The following is a 20,134-nucleotide window of genomic DNA, read 5'->3' on the forward strand; positions in this document are numbered from 1 at the left end:
AATCGACCGTAGTGGTAGTAAATCGCCAAATTTAAAATAATTTACATGTATTGACGTGGATAATATTCCCTTCTCGTAACAAATTAATCTTATGGAAACAGATCGCCTCGATGGTAGACTTTTTTCACTTTTACCACACTGGTAACATTATCTTTGCGATAAATGCAAAGTTTGACGGAAGAAAAGTTCGTATGAATCGCGAATCCAAGCAAACAATTTATTAAAAATGTTCTTTTTGGAAAATGTGTTAAATATAAAAACGAAATCGGCAAATTTCGGTTTTTGTGGCATATCTTCGGAAGTAGTTGAAATTATTGGTTTTTCTTTACAGCATCATAATTAACACACTTTACGGCCAGTTGCACAAAAAAATAATCCAAGATCATTGTTTAATCCGGTATTAAGACATTTGATTGGCTTTATACGGCAGTTGCAGTTGTTTAAACTCAGATTTGGCAAATAATGTAGGATTTTGATTATAATTCGCTCAATTTTGAACTGAGAAATAAGAACAGTTTGTATGTGGCTCATCATTGGTATTGGTATCTGCGTAACGGTGAGAAATACAATGTAGGTTACATTGGGGAAAAGTTGCCCCTTTTTGTGATTAAAAAACTGCATTTGAAATTTTTGAAAAATCTTTCAAAATAACCGAGATATAACCGAAAAACTATTTTTGAATTCTACACAGTCGAAGTATGGGGGCTGAACTTTTACCAATATTTGAAGTGTCACTAACGCTACAATTTCATAAATTTCACTGAAGCGTTTAAGTGCCCCAAATTCACCTTACGCCGCAAAGTGCGTGTTAATCCTACGAACGCTATTGATAAATTAATGTTCCCTTGAGCATTATTGACATTGACCTATGATGAATTAGTCGTTTAATGCGTTTATGCGATGTTTCCATTGCGGGAGTACCTACTAAAAGGTTTAGTCTAAATTCAATACGACACAAAAGCTTTACTGGAGATTAATTGGAAAAAATTAAGCTGAGCATAAAAAATCAAAAGAGTAAAACAAAAAAAATGATGTTATCATTCACTGTGGATATATGAATTGATCTTTCGACATCCGATTTGTTGAATCGTTTACGCCATAATAAATCCGTAATTTGTTTGAAGAGCGCGTTAATCGATAAATGTCACTTTTCCATTGAAAGATATTATTTTTGTTGGTTCGCGCCGTTAATATTTTGGCACGCTTCGCCAATTTTTGGCCAACGGTAGGGCGCGATAAAATTAGACGGGCTTTCGGTATTATATGGAATAAAAAGGGGAAAAAATTCAGGTTTTTCTAGCAATTAACGATTTTGCGTTTCGCCAACTGGAACGTTAAATGAGATCAAAAGTTATTTAAGCGCCGAAGCTTTACAACGTGTGTGTATGTGCTCTTGGGGGTTTTCTGTTGGCGCGATTATTTCGCAAAAACCACGTCGACCTTGTTTAAGTGCATAATTATCGACATTAGCAAGTTATTGACTCGTAAAATATTTCTTTCCAAAAAGAATGGCAATAAAGCTACGAGGAAATTTAAGCGGCAATTTGCACGCAACACGAATTGTACAGGATACAAGGGTAGAATTTATAAATATATTTATGGTAATGACTCCATCTCGTGTAAATGAATCTAAATTAATGTATGTTTGTTTTCACTCTTAAACGTTAGAGTTATAATTCTTTTTAATTAGTTTTAACGCAATCTTTTGCGTTATCATGTTTTTCGAAAACGATTTATTGCATTTTTGCGACAACACGATCGTAAGGTATCGCATATCCGTTGGTAAATCATTTTAAGGAAACATGTTTACTGGTTAGAAAACGTAGTAGTCGTTTATAGTGAGATTTATGTCTTTCATAGTTAAATATTGCAAACGAAAGTGGTCCATAAATGGAACCTTGAGGTACTCCTTAGAGTTGCAAGTTAAAATACAGTCTGTTTGAAGCTATGACGATTGTTTACAGTTACTAAATTCTTTTATTGATAATAGAAATGACCCCAGGTGCGTGTTTTCCATAATCATTAGAACTATAACGGTTTTGAATTACAAAATCGATAGTATGCGAAACAATAACATGGTGACTACTACCAAAGTGTGGTGAGATAATTTATTTCCTTGACGGCACCTAGTAAGTACCTATTAACATTCCAAAAATATTAACTGTTTGTATCTGAGGTTTCTATTGCATTAAGTTCTTTGTTTGTAAGTTAAGATTAGAGAATTAATTAATTAACTTTTGAAACAGTCGTCCAATTGTTGTTTTGAATTCTAAAGGTCAAAGTCTATCGATACCACATGCAGAAAAACCACAGTTTTACCGGAATAACATTTTCGGTGCAGTTCGATCCGGCTCATCTACAGCTTTCCAAAGAGTGATTGCATACTTCTGGAACTTAAAGAGGTTACTCCATCAATATTTTCTTTTTGTGAGTACAGTAACCTTTTATGATTTTTTATTCTTGAGCTATATGGAGAATAATAATCTAGATTACTTGGATATATGAAAAGGAGGACGAGAGTTGATAGAGCACATTTGCTTTTGTGTATACCGTTGATTAGAATACATTATACTTATATTAGAATAGCAGAAGTAATATTAATCGTTATAGAACGTCTGAAAATTCTCAATGTAATACGTCAAATATAGCAAGGTTGGGTTCTTCCATCGTTTCCATGGAAACAGTATTCTTTTTCTTCTGTTCTGAATGCCATTGCATTTCATACTCCGCGTCCCATTTTTAATAAGAATATCTTTGCTTAAAGAGTTCACTTTAACCACTCTTAGTGATAAAGTGAGGCTTAGCCCTCTCATTCAAGCTTATTAAAATGTTAATTTAACGTCTGCTATAGCATAAAATCCTATTTGGACCGTCGCGTCGTAGATTAAATTGTGAACGTTGCAAGCGTTTCATGATGATGTTCATATCGAACTTGTATCATTAATAACTATAATCACATGCTGAAGCATTTATTCTTACTTTTCGCAGAATGAAACCATTCATTTACCTTTTCCCCAAAGAAATTTGGCTATAAATGAAAAAAGTATTAAAACAAAATAATTCAAAACCGATGGTTCAGACAGACGAATGGACATACAAAATGCAAACAATAGTATGTTTTTTAAACAATTTGCAATCGTCTCATATATAAAATAATTTTCTTGACACATCTGCGTTTATTAAGAATGAATAGAAATATTTATATACAATTAATTATTAATGAATTTATCATTAAATAGATTGATTTATAACATGCAAATTTTATCAAATACGAGGGCGAATTTTGCTATATATCACTGCGTCGATGTTGGAAATCAAATTAAACAGTATTCAATAAAGCAATCGAAAGGTCTTTAGAAAAATCACGGAACCTTCTTGAATAAACACATCGTATTTCCTTTAAAGAACGCGTCACATTAGCTTTAGTTCCTTATCGTCGGTGGTTATTTCATCGACTTGGTGGCGCCCCGATGCCTCTCTAGATTTCTAGAATAGCGTTCTTTAATGGTGGTAGCATCCAAGTTTTTAAAGCGTATGTTTGTCCCACGATCCTGAAAAATTCTCCATAACTGCACGATTGTTATATAAAAAATGAAAGTGGTATACTGTGGTAGTTAATGATATTCCTTGGTCCTTCATTGGTAATCTGTTGCAGTGTTTTTATTGTTTTCTATCAGTCGTTTGAGATTTCCGTGCACCGAACTATCATAAAATACCTAAACAATACGAAAAAATAGATCAAAATATTTCAGATACTAGGGTGTCAGACATGTGTACGAAAGAATAGCACATATGAGCAAAGAATACATTTTTCAGTTGCAAAAACGTGGGGGAGTTTTTTTCCTGTCCGTTCCGAATTCTGTCAACAAGAATTGTGACGAACTTCGCTAGTAATTCCGCGTACAAATGGAATGTAAAATGAAATAAGCATTAGCGGAATAATTATTACAATTTAATTTAAAAGTCCGCGGCAACCTGGATGTGCCGTCGGCAGAATTTATGGACGGACTCGAGCGCCACCAAGGGTACGGCTTCGCCCGTGGTCATAGGCGGCGGTAGCAACGGTTTGCGGGACCGTCTCGGAAGCCTAGGGTAAACTCAATCAATCGGCAACTCCAGAAATCGGACGAGTTCAGCAAATGGATCACTTCGCAAAAACTAAAACAAAATTACGGCATACACCCTAGCGGGAATTGAAGCAAAACCCAAATTAATTAGCGGTGTCTACAGGAAAGCAAATGCAGGAAAGCGAAATACTATCCCTCCTTTATAATTAACGGAACAGGAAGTAGGAAAAGGCGTACCTGGAATAAAACGGAGCGGTAGAATGTACTGTTCAAGAAAAAGGAACAGCTGTAGATACGGTGCGGTAAATTTAATGTAAAAGCCAAAATGTAAATGCTCTGATTCCAAAATAAACGTACGGAAAACCTGAAAGTGACGGTACTTTCGAAACGTAACTTGCAATGATGCAAAGAGCAAAATATCTTACTTTGTGGTTACAACACCCAAAGGCAAAAAGATCTCCTCCAAACAACGGCTTTACCTTTTGCAAAATTCGGCCATTTCATGGTGGGAACGCCGGTCCCCAGCCGACACAGTGTATTCGGATATCTACATCCAAACTTAATTCGCCCTCGTCTTCTAAACGATAAGAGATTTCGGACGCAACAACAATAATTGAAACATCTTGACGGCAACGGTTGCAAACGGCGAATTTCTTACAGCTTTTGTTTACGGTAACGGTGGCTGAAGTACAACTCTATAAATTAAATCAATTACCTTTACCTTCTATCTTCAACCCCCACTAGCGCAAATACTTTCGGTACGACACGATTTGTAACGAAACGGGTGTTCATATACAGAGTGGTCACCAAAACTGGTGGAAAGATGGGTGCTTCGTTACAGAATGTTAGATAGCAATGAAAGTGGTAGGATTAGTGCGGGGCTCGTAGTTTTTCGACATTTGTAGTTACAAAAACTGACAAGAATTTTCATTCATACTAAAAGACTACTATAGGATACAGTTAATATCATATAGATGACCCTTCGATCGGTTAATTAAATAGGAAAGTTGGATAAGAAATCAAGAACGATTTCCTCAATCAACAAAAAATGTGTTTTTAAGATTAGGTACATTGATGATTTGTTATTTTTGGTAATCATTTGGCATCTTCTTACCGCCAAAAATAGAAAATAATACCATAGTATATAAACTCCCTCTCTCGTTGAGGTGTAAATTCTACAGAAAAAGGAAAAATACGCAGTTTTTCCATTCAGATAGTCGTTAGTAATTCCATTATTTAAAACACGGACATTCGGGCGTGATTGAAGCAGTAGGAATATGTTATCTAGGGCAAAAATTCAGTTGAGCGTGAGGGAGGTGTCCAAAAACACATTGGAAAACACCCGAATGAAAAAGAATTAAATTGGAGAAATGTTTATATTGCATGTAATTGAAAGAGGGACCAGTAATAGAAAGCGACTTTCCACTGGAAACTGTGGAACTGTTCGATAATTGAAAACCTCAAATTACAGAATCGAATGTAACAATTTCGATAATAGTTTTTCTTTGGACGGTGACAGCTCTTTGTTCTGCCGAAAAATAAATCTATATAATAACACTATGCATTTAATGTATTTTTGGATGCACGATAATGTTAATGAAACAGCGATAAGATGGTCCAAGGTGCAGATATTTTTATTTTTCGAAAACATATAATCCTCGGTAAACGTTCACAGGCCTCGGTGGCGCAGTAGGTAGCGCGTAAGTCTCATAATCTTAAGGTCGTGAGTTCGATCCTCACCCGGGGCAGTTTTTTGAAGGATTTTGAAACACCATAGTATGTCTTGGTTAGAAGTCGGTGCCAGACACGCAACCAAGAATCACATCATCGCCTTTCTACCCGAAGCAGCTAGCTATGCCTTGCCTGTTTTGAATGCATCGAGGAATATTTATAACGGTTTAATTCTTCTCTTTGCTTAGGTCTATGTTGTGTTGTTTATGGGTTGGAAATTTTGAATTTGTTCATATATTGTTATTCATTGCATCGTCTTTCCACCGGAAGCAAAATATGACTAGCCCATTCGCACTCCGCGAACTTCGTACCGCCTTTGGAAATATCATTTTCTTTATATGAAACATACGGTCGGTTTCGGCAGCTGCGCCGCCTCACGTCACCCACCCTGTGAACCATATTATCACCTAGCGTTATGAAATATACTTTAGGACATACCTACCAAATATACAACACAAAATTTCATAAAAATCGGTCGAGCCGCTTCCGAGGAGTGCGACCCCAAACACCTGAGTTTTATACGAGGCTTTATATATCAGATGATTGTACTTGAAACTCTAGCAATTTGGTGTAAAGTAAGTATAGGTAACCTTTCTGTAAATGTAGATTTTGATTACACTGCGATAAAGCAAAGTTCAAAGTTAAATAGCGATTGTTGAGGACAATTTAACTTTGGTACTTCAAAGTTTCGTATACCATATCTGACTATCGTAGGATAAATTACATTTGCAGTAGGTAACAAAAATTCAAAATCGATAGTAAATAAATTAGGTTTGGTCTCTTTCGTTCACGCAACAAACCATCGCCCTTTCACGAGGGGTGGCGTCGAAAAGCTATAACTACATTAATGTGGCAATTTTCTCAAATTGAAGTTTAATATAATTGTTAAGTAATTTCAGTACACCCTGGGGTGTATACTTTATTTATATATACAAGAATCCATATGCTATTCACGAATATAGAGGTGGGCAATGTAATTTTCTCTTTGCTTTGTTTTATGATGCCCCTCAATGCTAAACGACATCGCAGTTGACATCCCGGGTCATCCCCAATTATAAATTACAGCCGCATTTGATATCTCATTGTAATTTGAAGCCTATTGTCTAGCAATGTATGTCAAAAACGTATTTCAATGATAAATAATTACAGTAAAAAAATGCATAAGTGTGGCCCAGATACATTTCCAATTAATAATACTCATTCGTAATTATACGGTGTTAGTACAAATGACCTAAAATTATTCTTGTTATGCGCTACATGTTTTACTCAATTTCTTTTAGTACTCAAACTTGATTTGAAAGTATCAGCGGCCGGTTGACACAAATCTTATTAGAGATTCATTTTTTTAAATTATCATGATTTATGGAAAAGGCGAAGAAAATGAGTCCAGTAAGATTTTTTGTCGCTTCCGTCATCAATATCCAATTTTAGAATTGTTGAAGGTTTCTGTAATTGATTTTCTCTCTAATCACATAAAAAATGTAGGTAAAATATAATAATATAATAATAATAATAACGATCTTTATTTAGGGACATAAAGGAAAAGCCGAAAGGCCATTACTCCCCCCTCTACAAGCTTCTAAACTGAAATTAACTTAAGAATGTGATAATGTAAGGCACATCGAATACTAAAACAAATCACTTAATTAACAAAAGTATAAGTATGAGAACAATAAATTAGACGTAACGTAAGCATAAGTATGGGAATGTATACAAGACAAGCAATTACAAAAAAGAAAAGAAAGATATGCGCTACAATAAACAACAAGTTAAAAAGTAATCGTAAACGATTTACATAAAGCGCATTTCCACTTGTATTCATTTCCCATTTATAAGAACTTCTGTTAAAATCGTAAAAATCCGGCCACAAATATGAAAGATAGCGTTGCACATGGGCAATCCATTTTTGACGTGTTACTTCAATTTCAGTTTATGAGAAGAATTTCATTTCAATGCTTTTCTAAATAAGAAAGTTGGAACTGGGCATGCGCAAACCTAAATTTCAAAACTAATGCTAGATTTTCCTTTGTTCCAAGCGCCTAAGTATCAAATTTCACTTAAATGGTGCCATAGATAAAAAAAGTTGGCACTGCGCATGCGCAAAAGAAAATTTTGAGACTGGCGCTCGATGATCCTTTATTCCAAGTGCCTATGTATCAAATTTCATTTAAATTCTACCATAAATAAAATAGTTGGCACTGCGCATGCGCAAAACCAAATTTTGAAATTGGCGTTTGATTTTCCTTTATCCCAAGTGCCTATGTATCAAATTTCGTTAAAATTCTTCCATAAATAAAAAAGTTGGCACTGCGCATGCGCAAAACCAAATTTTGAAATTGGCGTTTGATTTTCCTTTATCCCAAGTGGCTATGTATCAAATTTCGTGTAAATTCTTCCGCAAATAAAAAAGTTGGCACTGCGCATGCGCAAAACCAAATTTTGAAATTGGCGTTTGATTTTCCTTTATCCCAAGTGCCTATGTATCAAATTTCGTTTTAAATTCTTCCATAAATAAAAAAGTTGGCACTGCGCATGCGCAAAACCAAATTTTGAAATTGGCGTTTGATGTTCCTTTATTCGAAGTGCCTATGTATCAAATTTCGTTTAAATTCTTCCATAAATAAAAAGTTGGCACTGCGCATGCGCAAAACCAAATTTTGAAATTGGCGTTTGATTTTCCTTTATCCCAAGTGCCTATGTATCAAATTTCGTTTAAATTCTTCCATAAATAAAAAAGTTGCCACTGCGCATGCGCAAAACCAAATTTTGAAATTGGCGTTTGATTTTCCTTTATTCCATGTGCCTATGTATCAAATTTCGCTTAAATTCTTCCATAAATAAAAAAAGTTGGCACTGCGCATGCGCAAAACCAAATTTTGAAATTGGCGTTTGATTTTCCTTTATTACAAGTGCCTATGTATCAAATTTCATTCAAATACTTTTATAAGTAAAAAAGTTTGCAATTCGGTTTATAAATGGTCGAGATGCGAAAAGGGCACTGTGAATTTTGAATCGATTCGAATCAACTTTTGGCATTGCGTATTATATGGCTAAAGCTATGCCCATATTGAATTTCATGCAATTCAGTTGATAACTAACGGAGATGTAAAAGCGATCGAACATTTCTAAACAAAGTTATCGTTCACACGGACAGATAGATGGACAGACAGATAAAGGAACAGACGGACAGACCAGCATGCAGACGACAGATAGCAATTCAAAATTATAAACGTTCTCTAGGATTGTTAATAAACGGAAAAAGTGTAAAATTATAGAACATGTAAAAAAACGGTTTTTTGTTTTTTTTACAATAACTTTTTTTGTAAGCGGTACAGAAAAAATTCCTTCCTTGGTACAAGACTCGACACCATAACGAACCAAATAGCGAAAAAAGTAGAACAATAGCTCTTAAGATAAAGAACTAGTAGCGTCGCAAAGTTAGCGGACGGACGGACGGACGGACGGACGAACGGACGGACGGACGGACAAAGTGGCCACAATAGCGCATTTTTTTTTTATTTTTGTGGAAATGCGCTAAAAAAAGATACTTAGGTCTAAGATGCAACAATGTAATCTGACTGTATTAAACTAAAGCACTGGCGAGCGAAGTTCTTGCCATCACGTGTCGACCGAACACTTTATGGTAACGAGTTCCATAGTTTCACGGCTTGGACATAAAAGGACGTGTAACCTGCTTTTGTGTTGACTTTTGGTATGATGAAGTCCGTAGTTCGCGTGCCGTAGCTATGAAAACTGGGTAAGGTTCGGAATTGGTTAAACAAGTAACATGGTCTTTTGTTCACTACGATTATTTTATGTAACACACAAAGAATGTTAAGTAAACGAGTCTTTTCCATATTTAACATGTTGAGACCTCTCAAAGTTGGTTGAATGTGATCATATTTTCTTATGTTACAAACATACCGTATGCAGCAATTTTGCACCCTTTGTATCTTGTTAGAGAGCTGCTTCTTTAAACCATGATAACATACATCTCCATATGTAAGCAAGGGTAAGATTAGTTGTTTTACGAGTTTTAAATTAATTTCTTGCGTCAGTGCATCTTTTGATCTGTATAAGTTCTTTAATTTGTAGTACGATTTGGTACATACGGACTTGACATGAGTGTCCCAATTTAAAGTTTGGTCAAGATGCATACCAAGGACCTTCATTGATGTTGCATAGTCAACATTACTTCCAGCTACAACTATCGCTAAGGTAAAATATTTGAATAAATTGTTTGTTATTTTATAAGTCCTGATTGAAAGCGTTTCAATTTGACTCGAGAAATTCTTTTCTAGGTTTTTTTTCTGGGGTCACTTAATGCGATGTCGTTGCATGAATTAATGAACCAATCTTTTTTAGTGCTACAAGCAATTAATAACTGCAACAGCTGTTTTTCGATACAGAGCGACCGAAATTGATTGAAGCTCGTGCTGAAAAATTTGTTAAAATATTGTGTAAACAACGTCATGCTCATATATACGTTATTTCGATCTAAAACACCAAAAATAATGACGAGGCACCTTTCATATGAGAAATATTTCATTTTATTAAGTAAATCTGGGAGATTATTAATTACGAAATAAGCACATTTCATTTGAACATGTATCTCAGTGTTGTTTTTCCTTTTAGAAATTTTGTGAAGGCGTAATTCTTGTTCAAATTTGATCGCTTTTATAGTTTATTCAATTTAGAAGTAAGACGACAAATCTGGTCGTTGCGCTAAGGTGTTTCATCGGGTAAAATTTAATTAACGCATGTGTTCTGGTGCTGATAAGGAAACACAGGTGTTTCGAAGAATTGCGCCTTTGATATTGGAGAGATGGGAACATTTCGCGCGTTTCATCGTTGATTGAAAATTCTGAACGGAACAAAATTTTATGGTGGAAATGGCGTTTCCTTAAATACTGGAGACGAGTAAATAAGGCGATTTCGGTTAGTGAGTTTTCGCGACGGTTGAAAAGCGTGTACATCTGTTTACACCAAATTACGGGTGACTTAAGTTTTTTTTTTATAATATAGCTGTGGAGAAGCAAGTTTCGCAAAGTTGTGTGAGAAATTTAACGCGTGTTGTTCGTTTTTTCGAGTTGAAAAAAGAAGCGCGGCCTTTTTGTTGAGATTCTCTTAGTAAAACTTAAAAGTTTCTACGGTCCGAACAGCCACCGAAAGTTTGTTAATCTTATTCATCAAGCCATTAAAAAAAAACTGTAAGATTTCTTATTTTATTTGTCCAGGTAATATGTCCAAACAAGCTTTGCAAGTTTTTCTTTCTTGGAGGGATTTTGTAGCTAATTTTCCATCATCTAATTTCCTATGCAGGCGTTAAAAACTTGTATTCTTCATAGAGGACTATTCATCAGAATTTAGTATGAATTTCGTAGAGCGAGGGCTTCCACGGCCATAGGGCGAGTCCCGGATAGGACTTTCTCTAATTTTTCCTGGCGGCATAGATTTAGAAAGCAAGGTGCAGCCATCTCTATTTGAGTGTTCCAAAGTATGCAGTTTAGCGAGTGGTGCTCCCGTTGGATTATTGGTAAGAGTTATATATATTTTATTTTTATGTTTGATTGTTATGCCCTGATGAAGGCCCTTACGAATGCGGGCGAAACGTTGACTTTTCGTTCAACATTGACACGGTCCTATCCCCGAAGTCGCTCGCATCTAAATCAAAAAGTTATTCAACAACAATTCTAGAATTTGATAGGATTCCACGAGGATTTACACAAAAATGCAATAAATCAAATTTCAAGATCAATTTAGTTTTAGAGAATATTCAGAATTCCTTCGGAAATGAATTACGAGAAATTCAAAAGGATTTTAAGTAAAATTGAGGAAGACAATTCGTAATTTCACTGTACTCAATTTATAATCAACGTGAAATTGAAGTTTAAATGAAAATGTTCATAAGAATTCTAAAAGGCGTTCAAGAAAGCAAGAGTAATTTATGAGGACTTGGAGAAATTAATGAGGAGGAATACTAATATGAATTCAATTGTTGGGAGTTTATGGGGAATTTAAGAGAATTTCATCGATTTAAAAATTTTTACGGAATTTGATGGGAATTCATTAGCGGTTTTATAGAATTTCACGAGGTTAATGTCAATTTACAACCAATGCGTTAACAAATTTAGAACTAATTGGAGTTCCGGAAAAATAAGGGAAAAATACAGAATGTGACTTTAATTCAAGGAGAGTGTATTAAATTCAAAAGAAGAGCAGTGAAACGGAATTTAAGGATAAAGGAATGTATAGGAAAATTAAATGAAGATCAGGGGAAATTTGGGGAAGAGGTGGTATTTAGAAGGAATTCGAAGTGAATTTAAAAGTACTAATTTATAGGAGTTTAAAAACTTATTCGTTAATGATATAAGATCATTAGTCATTCAGAAAGAAAAGAAGAATTCGGGGTGAATTCAAAAGGAACAGTGAACTTAGGTTTGAACAAAGCAACAGAGGGCAAACAGTACTCACTTTTCTATGGACCAGTCACTAGTTATCAATCCGGTGGCAAAACTGCAAACTTAGGGATTCTGTAACATCTCCGTTACGGGATTTCGGCAACTTCTGGCGGATTTATGCAATCATTATCATTATTTCACTATCATTAGATTATTAAGAAATAACCAGTACAAACAAATGGTATAGTTTCGTTGGCTAGCGACGCACAGTAAACCTTTATTTCTATTTGCTATTTCTTGTAGCGATCTAATGCTAATGATTGTATAAGCCCACCATTACGCATCTGCAAAGTTATAGAAAATCGCACGAATCGATCTATTTAGTATAAAAACCGACAGGATTCTATGACCATTACTTTAAGGGCACACAACATTTGAACAGGTCGGGTGTTTTAGAGTGGATAATTAAGGAAACTTGATGGTTTCAATTTAATTAGAAATATTTCGAACTTCCCCACAACCACAAAAGGGCAAGTATCAAAATGGTTAGTTTCACAAGACGTACATTAAATTTTAGTTCGGGACTACTTTGCACAACACAGGAATCACAAGGGGGTATCTCTACAGCGTGCACCTCAGTTTCCGATGTTGTGCCTCATTCTCTGGCAGGGAAAAACTCAAATTAATTTTTAATCGCCTGCAGTTGGAAAAATTGCTTTTCGTTCAGAGTGACGTACCAGCTACATAATTCGTTTTTAATTTAAAATTCTGCATAAATTAAAAGTATAAACTTTGTTATAGCTATATTTTTCAAGGGGAGATTTCCTACCAATATAAGCTAAATGACAAACTCGAAGGTTTATCGATTAAATTTCCTTTGTACCCTTACACTTTCACAATTAATAGCGTGTAATTAAGCTTCCGGATTTGTATAAGTTTGTCTAAGACATTTTTTAAGTGAATTAACTATGCAATGATGTGGTAATTGGTGAAAGTTTCCTCATAAATTTGTTTGACAAACGTCGCCCGTAGAAACGGTGTGAAACTACCAATTTTCTTATGCAATCCGACTCGAACACGTAAATCAAGATTTTGTTTCTTGTTAAATTGGGATATTTATCTGATCTGAAAATGGTTACTTTTTCTCCCTATTTAGGTGTAATTCGCGATGCGAATTTATCGCTTCCCGTATTAGTTACAGTAAAATTGTTATCAGATAGTGAAAATGGATTAATTTGCTTCGATATCGTCTTTTAAATTAATAAGGAGTTGATTTAGTGTAAATAAAGGCTTGATTCTGTAAAAATGGGAGTCACATCTATCTCGACAAAGTCTGACAACTCCTTTGAACAAAAAACTTTTATGGCGCTTTTGTTCTTCTTTACAAAGGAGAAGGGCACCTTTTCAAAAGGGCGATTTATTTAGGTCGTCAACCCACAAAAATGTTTGGTGGTTTCCGAAGACTTGTCGACCACATTGGAAGCTCTGGAAAACGCTGAATTTCCATAACATTCCATGCGATTTTCCGAGCCCATTTGATTGCTTTTATCGAGCTTGTATAAGGTCTTTTCTAAAGCTTTTTTGGTTCATTCCAGAATTGTTTAGACTCTTTACAGCTTTCTACGGTTTTTGCTGATCTTTTTCGGTATATTGTAGGCTTTTGAGGATTTCTACGCACTTTTAGCGACCTCTAAATGAGTTTCAAACACGCTTCAAGGGAGCATTGGAAGTTGGAAGTGAGTTCCAAGGGAGAGCCAAAAGAGATACGAAAGGTTTTAAAAAAGTTTCAAGATTGTTTCGAGAGCTTGGAGTGAGTTTAAGGGAACTCAACAGACACTCAACATAATTTAAAAAAAAACAATTTCAAGCTGATTTCGAGTTTAAAGATAGGTTTGAGGTTTGAAAATAGCTTCAATAGAATTTAAGACAGCTTCAAGGGAGCTTCCGAGTGTTGAAAAATATCAAGAGAGTTTCAACCAATTTCCAAAGGGGTCAACAGGCGTCTGAGAACTCTTCAAGAGGTTTCAGCATTTATAACAGAATTTTAATTAAAAAAATCTTAAGGGACTTCTATGAGAGTTTAAAAACACTTCTAGGAAGCTTGAAGCGACTTTTAATATTTTATTGCGATTTTTCAGTTTAAAAAAATATCAAAAAAACTTTCAATCGAATTTCAAAGGAGGTTTAAGCAATTACTAAAGGACCTTTTCTAGGAAGCTCTCACAGACTTCCACGAAATTTTCAAACGTATTCCCGTTTCCAAAAAAAATCTTCACTCCGGTATCAAAAGAAGATCTAAAAACTTTCAAGTGATCACCGAAGGGGTTCAAGAAAATTGTGAGAGATTTCTAAGGGTTTCCAGAAAATGTATGCTAATAGGAGTTTCAATAGACTTTCAAGAACGCAAAATCAGGTTTAAGCAAAGTTTCAAAAATGTTATCGGAAACCTCAAGAGAATGTTAGGGAAATTTCAAAAGTGTTCCACAGTTTCAAGAAAATATCAAGAATCTTTCACTCTAGTACCAAAGAAAATTCTACATTGAAATTACTATGGCGTTCAAGAAAACAGCAAAATAACTTGTACAGAGTTTCATGCACAGTTTAAGCAAATTTCAATAGACTTCCACCAATGCTGCAAAAAGTTCGATTTTACTTACTGAGTTTCAAAAAAGTTTTAGTGTTCCAAATCTTCAAGAAAATATCAAGAAATATTTCATTTGAATACCGTCGCTTTTAAGCGATTACTGAGGGAGTGAAATATCTTTTAAGTTTCAAGAATAGTTTAAGCAAATGGGAGTTTCAATAGACTTTCAAAAACGCTTCAAGCGATTACGACAAAAACTTTTAGGAAGCTTCCAGACATTTTCAAGAAAATTTAAAGTGTTCCAAAGTTTCAAGAAAATATCAAGAAACTTTGGATAATTTTTGAAATTTTCCTGAAAAGCTCTTGAAGCTTCCTACAAAATATCAAGAAACGTTAACTCCGGTACCAAAGGAAATTCTACAAACTTTTAAGGGATTACTGAGGGGGTTCAAAAAAATTGCGAAATATCTTTTCGACTTTCGAGAATAGTTTAACCAAATGGGAGGTTTTCAAAAATGTTTCAAAAAAGTTGTGCAAGGTTTTACTTACGAAGTTATAGTGAGCTTCAAGAGACTTTCGAGAAACATTCAAAAACGTGCCAAAGTTAAAAAAAAGTATGAAAAGTTCAATTAATGTTAAATAAACGGGAGTTACTTTTAATAAAGTTTTTGAAGTGTTCTAGTTTGAAAAATATATAAAAAAAAATTTTTACACGAGTACCAAAGGAAGAAAAGTTTAAGCAAATTTGAAGAGTTCCACGTGAATATTAAGAGAATTCCGAGATATTTCTAAGAAATATTTACGAGAGAGGTTTCACAATAAGTATAAAAATCGTTTCGAGGTATTTACCAGATTATTTCAAGCAATTATTTAAAAAAGGACCTCTGGAGAGTTTTACACGACCCTTAGGCGAGTCTGAAGAGTTTCAAAAAGATTGTAAGAGATTAGCTAGAAAGGGATTATACTCATTATTAACGCAAGCTCCAAAGAAAAACAAAAGTTTCGAGGAAGTTCAGGAGAATTTTAAGAGATTCTTTAAGGTTTCCAAAATATGTTCCAATAGAGTTTTAAGAGATTTTAGGCTTTAAACCTCGCTTTAAACCTGGTTTCAGGCTTTGACTTAAGTATTATGTTTCAAGCTTTATGTTATACAGGATTAGTGATTGATGATTCATACTTTGAGGCTTAGATTAACTATTGAGCACTGGATTTTGTATACAAAAAACTGGACCTCAAAACAAAATTCAGTGAATTCTTGGTTGGAAATGAACACTTTCCATTTTCATTGAACTACTAATTCGTATGAACATCGTTTTTTATGCAAATAGTAATAAATGGCTGCACTAATCCTCCATATTAATAAACCTCTGCATTGGTCTTTAAAACAAATTAGTTTCATTGCCAATTAGGTAAAAAATGACTACGCAAAATTGTTAACTATATTTACAACGCAATAATTTCAAAGCCAATTATTTCGTACTTGCAAAATGCAAAATGAAATATTTCCCCGCGACTGTTGGTAGTGAAACTTCTCAGTCTCACGATACGTTGCTAATACTGGGATTTTTAGATGGTAGGCGTAGTTTGCCAATGGCCGCCGCTTTTCCGACTCGTAATATTTATCATTTTATGACTTCGTCAACAGGAAATGCCTTCTACAGGTGGTTGTGTGCTTTCGGAAAATGATCGGAAGGTTGGCGACACCCTTTTTGAACAAAATGTAACTTTGCGCTTCGAGAATTGTGCTTGATCGATTAGGACTGCTGCTTTTCCCTTGCGAGTTGAGTTTTTGCCTGTGACTTGGGCTTTGTCACTTAGGAGTGGAACGAAAGTCATAATTTCTCTTTTGCTGTCCTTAACTTTACTTATGATCTTACCTGTAACTTATTACAGTAGAATCTGGATGGCTAATGTAATGAGTAATAATCGTAGAATCAATAGACAAATCTTACGAAAACGCACGGCTGCCTTACGACGGGGATGCTTGATATCCTTTTACTCTAATTTATCAGGACGTGGTTACGACGAGTTACTTGCTAAAGTGTTTGGAAACAATATTCCTACCCATAAATCTGTGCCAAACGAGCCATGAACTGATCCATCCAATTTACATTAGCACCAACAGAAGCCAGACTAACACAATTTTGATGGACATACTCAGTTCAATTCAACGAGTTTTTAGGATTACGAAGAATCCTTTTAAATAAGTATGCGGTCATGGGATATTCACCAAACCAGGCAGTCGTTTCCAGTTTCCGATACAAACCATCCATTTTGCGAGCAGCAGCGCTAACACATTCGCATGCCTCTGACTAGGAAATTGATGTCTCCGATAAGCAAATCGGGTATTTCCAAAATAAACAAATCGACTCCGTACCGCTGAATTCATTTGCATCGTTTATGTTTCCCCGTAAATCTCTCAGAGGGTGGCACTCAATTTTTCACGAAAGTTGTCAAGCTTTCAGCTTCTCTTCGCGGATCGTTGGACTGCCATTAGATACGTTTGCGAGTGACAGATCAAATTGATATAATTTCGGACAATCGATAAATATTAGGATGTACTTCATTTGTGTGCAGCACGCTACTTCCGGCGAAAGGAATGGGCGAGTGATATGTAACAAATTTGTAAAAGATTAAACAAAAAGCTTTTAGCTGTGTAGTAAATGAGGTATTGATTCTTTTCACGTGGACGTATATCCATTATCCGCCCACTCGTGCTTGTTTATTTTTATGTAATCTATATTTCATGCCGAGAGAAACCTTACAGTACAAATTAATATTTAGTGTCCGCGAAAATGCAAAAGGAATGTTTTTTGGTTCCTTTTTCTTATATTTTAATTACATACGACATACGTGAGAGTTTCTTCGCGTGATACATAACAATGAATGGTAATAAAAATGGTACCTACCCATTATAAAATGTAATGATGAAGTAATTCTTGCAGTTCTTTTACACCGATGCTGCTATGCATTAATAATACACGCGTACATAACGTGTTACACGAATCTTGTTTTCTGTTTGAGCAATGAAATTTCCAAACAATTCGTTCGAGACAAATGGACGTAATTGTAGCTTCCGTCTGGCATAAGAATAAACTTTCTTGTTCTTACAAATCGAAACTTCTTAGACAGTAATGTCATAAAATGGTGTAACGACAAATGATACTCGTCTATACTCAAAGAGAACGGTATATACGTTTCAAAAATCTGAAAATTTGGGGATCAAGGTTATAAAAATTACTTTTTATAGGTTGTGATAACTCCTAACCCTTCAACATATTTTCCCATTTTCCAATCATTTCCAAAATTTACACAGCTTTCAGGACCATTAGAACATTGGTACAACATTTCAGCCAAATCTCTGCTCCTTGCCAAGTTATACGTAATTCAATAAATACCGATTTTATTGCCAAAAAGGCATTTGCCATTTTCGAATCGCGTCTGACATGAAAACTCTATCCGGGTCGCACAATGAGTTCGATTAAACACAGTTAATTAATTGCCAAAGACAAAAATGTATTCGGAAAAACAAAAGGACAACAACTCCGAAAGAAACAAAAGCATTCAGAGCTTGTTTTACTCGTACCACGCACCCAGGCGTTCAACAGACAATTAAATAAACAAATCTTAATTACTTACAGTTTTTTAAACAATCCAATCAATCTAGCCGTAACAAAATTTTCGATATTCAGGTGCATTAGAACTGAGACAGAAACACTCGTTGGCAGCTTTAGGAACTTCAGTTCTTCTTGATAACACTGGCTTGTTGAATTTGATGACAAAATTTGGTGGCTTCCCGGACGGTAGAGCACTTGTAACTTTTAATAAATGATAGACCTTGTATAAAGGCCTAACTATGCAACAAGTCACAACTCCCACCCGTACTAACACTTTTCCGATAACGGACAACATGTTTTAAAAACTCAACGAACTTTTACTATTTCACGTGACTTATTAGAACTTAAATCTTTTATTAAGATAGTTTAAAGCAAAAAAAACGCCTTCTTGTTATCTCCAGCATTTAAGCACACCACACACCACTTCCACCATAAAACAAACTCCTTCTTCATGAATTTTCAAATAAGTCGCCACTCACAATTAAATTAGATAAACGCGAGCAATGACAGAACTCGCCAAGCGTCCCCACTTCTCTACACGAAACGGGCAATTCTTCGTTAAACATGCGAAAAACACGTGCGTTAATTAAATTTCGCGTAACGATAAAACTCCTTATCGTAACGACCAGATAAAACCTTTTATCAAACACGCAAATTTGATCAGATTTGTCTTACTTCGAACACACATTGAATCATTTACAAAAGCGATATAATCTAACCTAAACGGCTAAACCTAACATTACCTAAAATTCAAACGAAAAAATTACACATCTAATAAAAATTTCTAAAGGGGAAAACAAATGCGGAAATACAAATTCAAGTAAAACACACCAACTTTGTGTTTATTCGTAAAAACCACCAGATTTGCGCTTAATAATTGACCACATACAGGGTGGCCCAACCTTATTGAAGGCGATGATTCTAAAATAATGTCTACGTGACGTAGTTTACACAACAGTATTCAGAGTATCACAAAATAACTTCCTAATATTGGTAGAGGTCACTTAAGTAAATATTTGTAATTAATAATCTAATATCCGAAAATGTCTTGTTTTTTTCCGTTGGCATTATCGTAAGTCATTCAATATTTGTAAAACGATCCCTGTTCAACCAAACACTAATTCATATTAAAGATTAATTTGTGACACGCAAAGTAACAATTACAATTAAACATAACAACGAAAACAATTGTTTTCCGTAGGTTGCTTGCACCGAGAAATTTCCGGCCATTACTTTATAAAAAAATGTTTTTTTTTAAATTAGGAAAAGTTTGACACCCTGTATGTCATTCCTACTAAACTTTAGCAAATATTTAGTGGACGGAGAGCACATTTAGTGGAGCCTTACCCGCTTTTAAAAAACATATGAATGTCCGATGCTTGCTGTTAGTCATCTATCATTTACCTATCAATTTCTTAACATCTTGCCGAATATGTTTTATTCGATTCTTCGTATGCCTACCAAAGGTAAAATGCGAAACGAAAATATAATAATTTATGATAATTTAGTAATGATAATCAGCCCTGTAATGTATCAGAAACGTCAAACTTAACGTGTAGATTATCTGCCAAAAACGTTATTTTGCGTTATAACGCAAAATGACATTTTTGACAGATAACCTGCACGTTAAGTTTAACGTTAATGATACAGAACAGGGCTGAGTGTTGCGTAAACAACGTCATGTAGACGTTATTTCGGTCTGAATACCAAAAATAATGATTGGGCATCCTGTAT

General features: G+C 34.9%; 1 non-coding gene across 1 annotated transcript; it reads left to right on the forward strand.

Moving 5' to 3' along the window:
• The first annotated feature begins 5,742 nt into the window (after positions 1–5,742).
• Positions 5,743–5,815, forward strand: Trnam-cau. The gene has a single exon. It is a non-coding gene; the product is annotated as a tRNA-Met (tRNA).
• The last annotated feature ends 14,319 nt before the right edge of the window (positions 5,816–20,134 follow it).

The sequence above is a fragment of the Photinus pyralis genome, unplaced genomic scaffold, assembly GCF_008802855.1.
Source record: "Photinus pyralis isolate 1611_PpyrPB1 unplaced genomic scaffold, Ppyr1.3 Ppyr1.4_LG7, whole genome shotgun sequence".
Lineage (NCBI taxonomy): Eukaryota > Metazoa > Arthropoda > Insecta > Coleoptera > Lampyridae > Photinus > Photinus pyralis.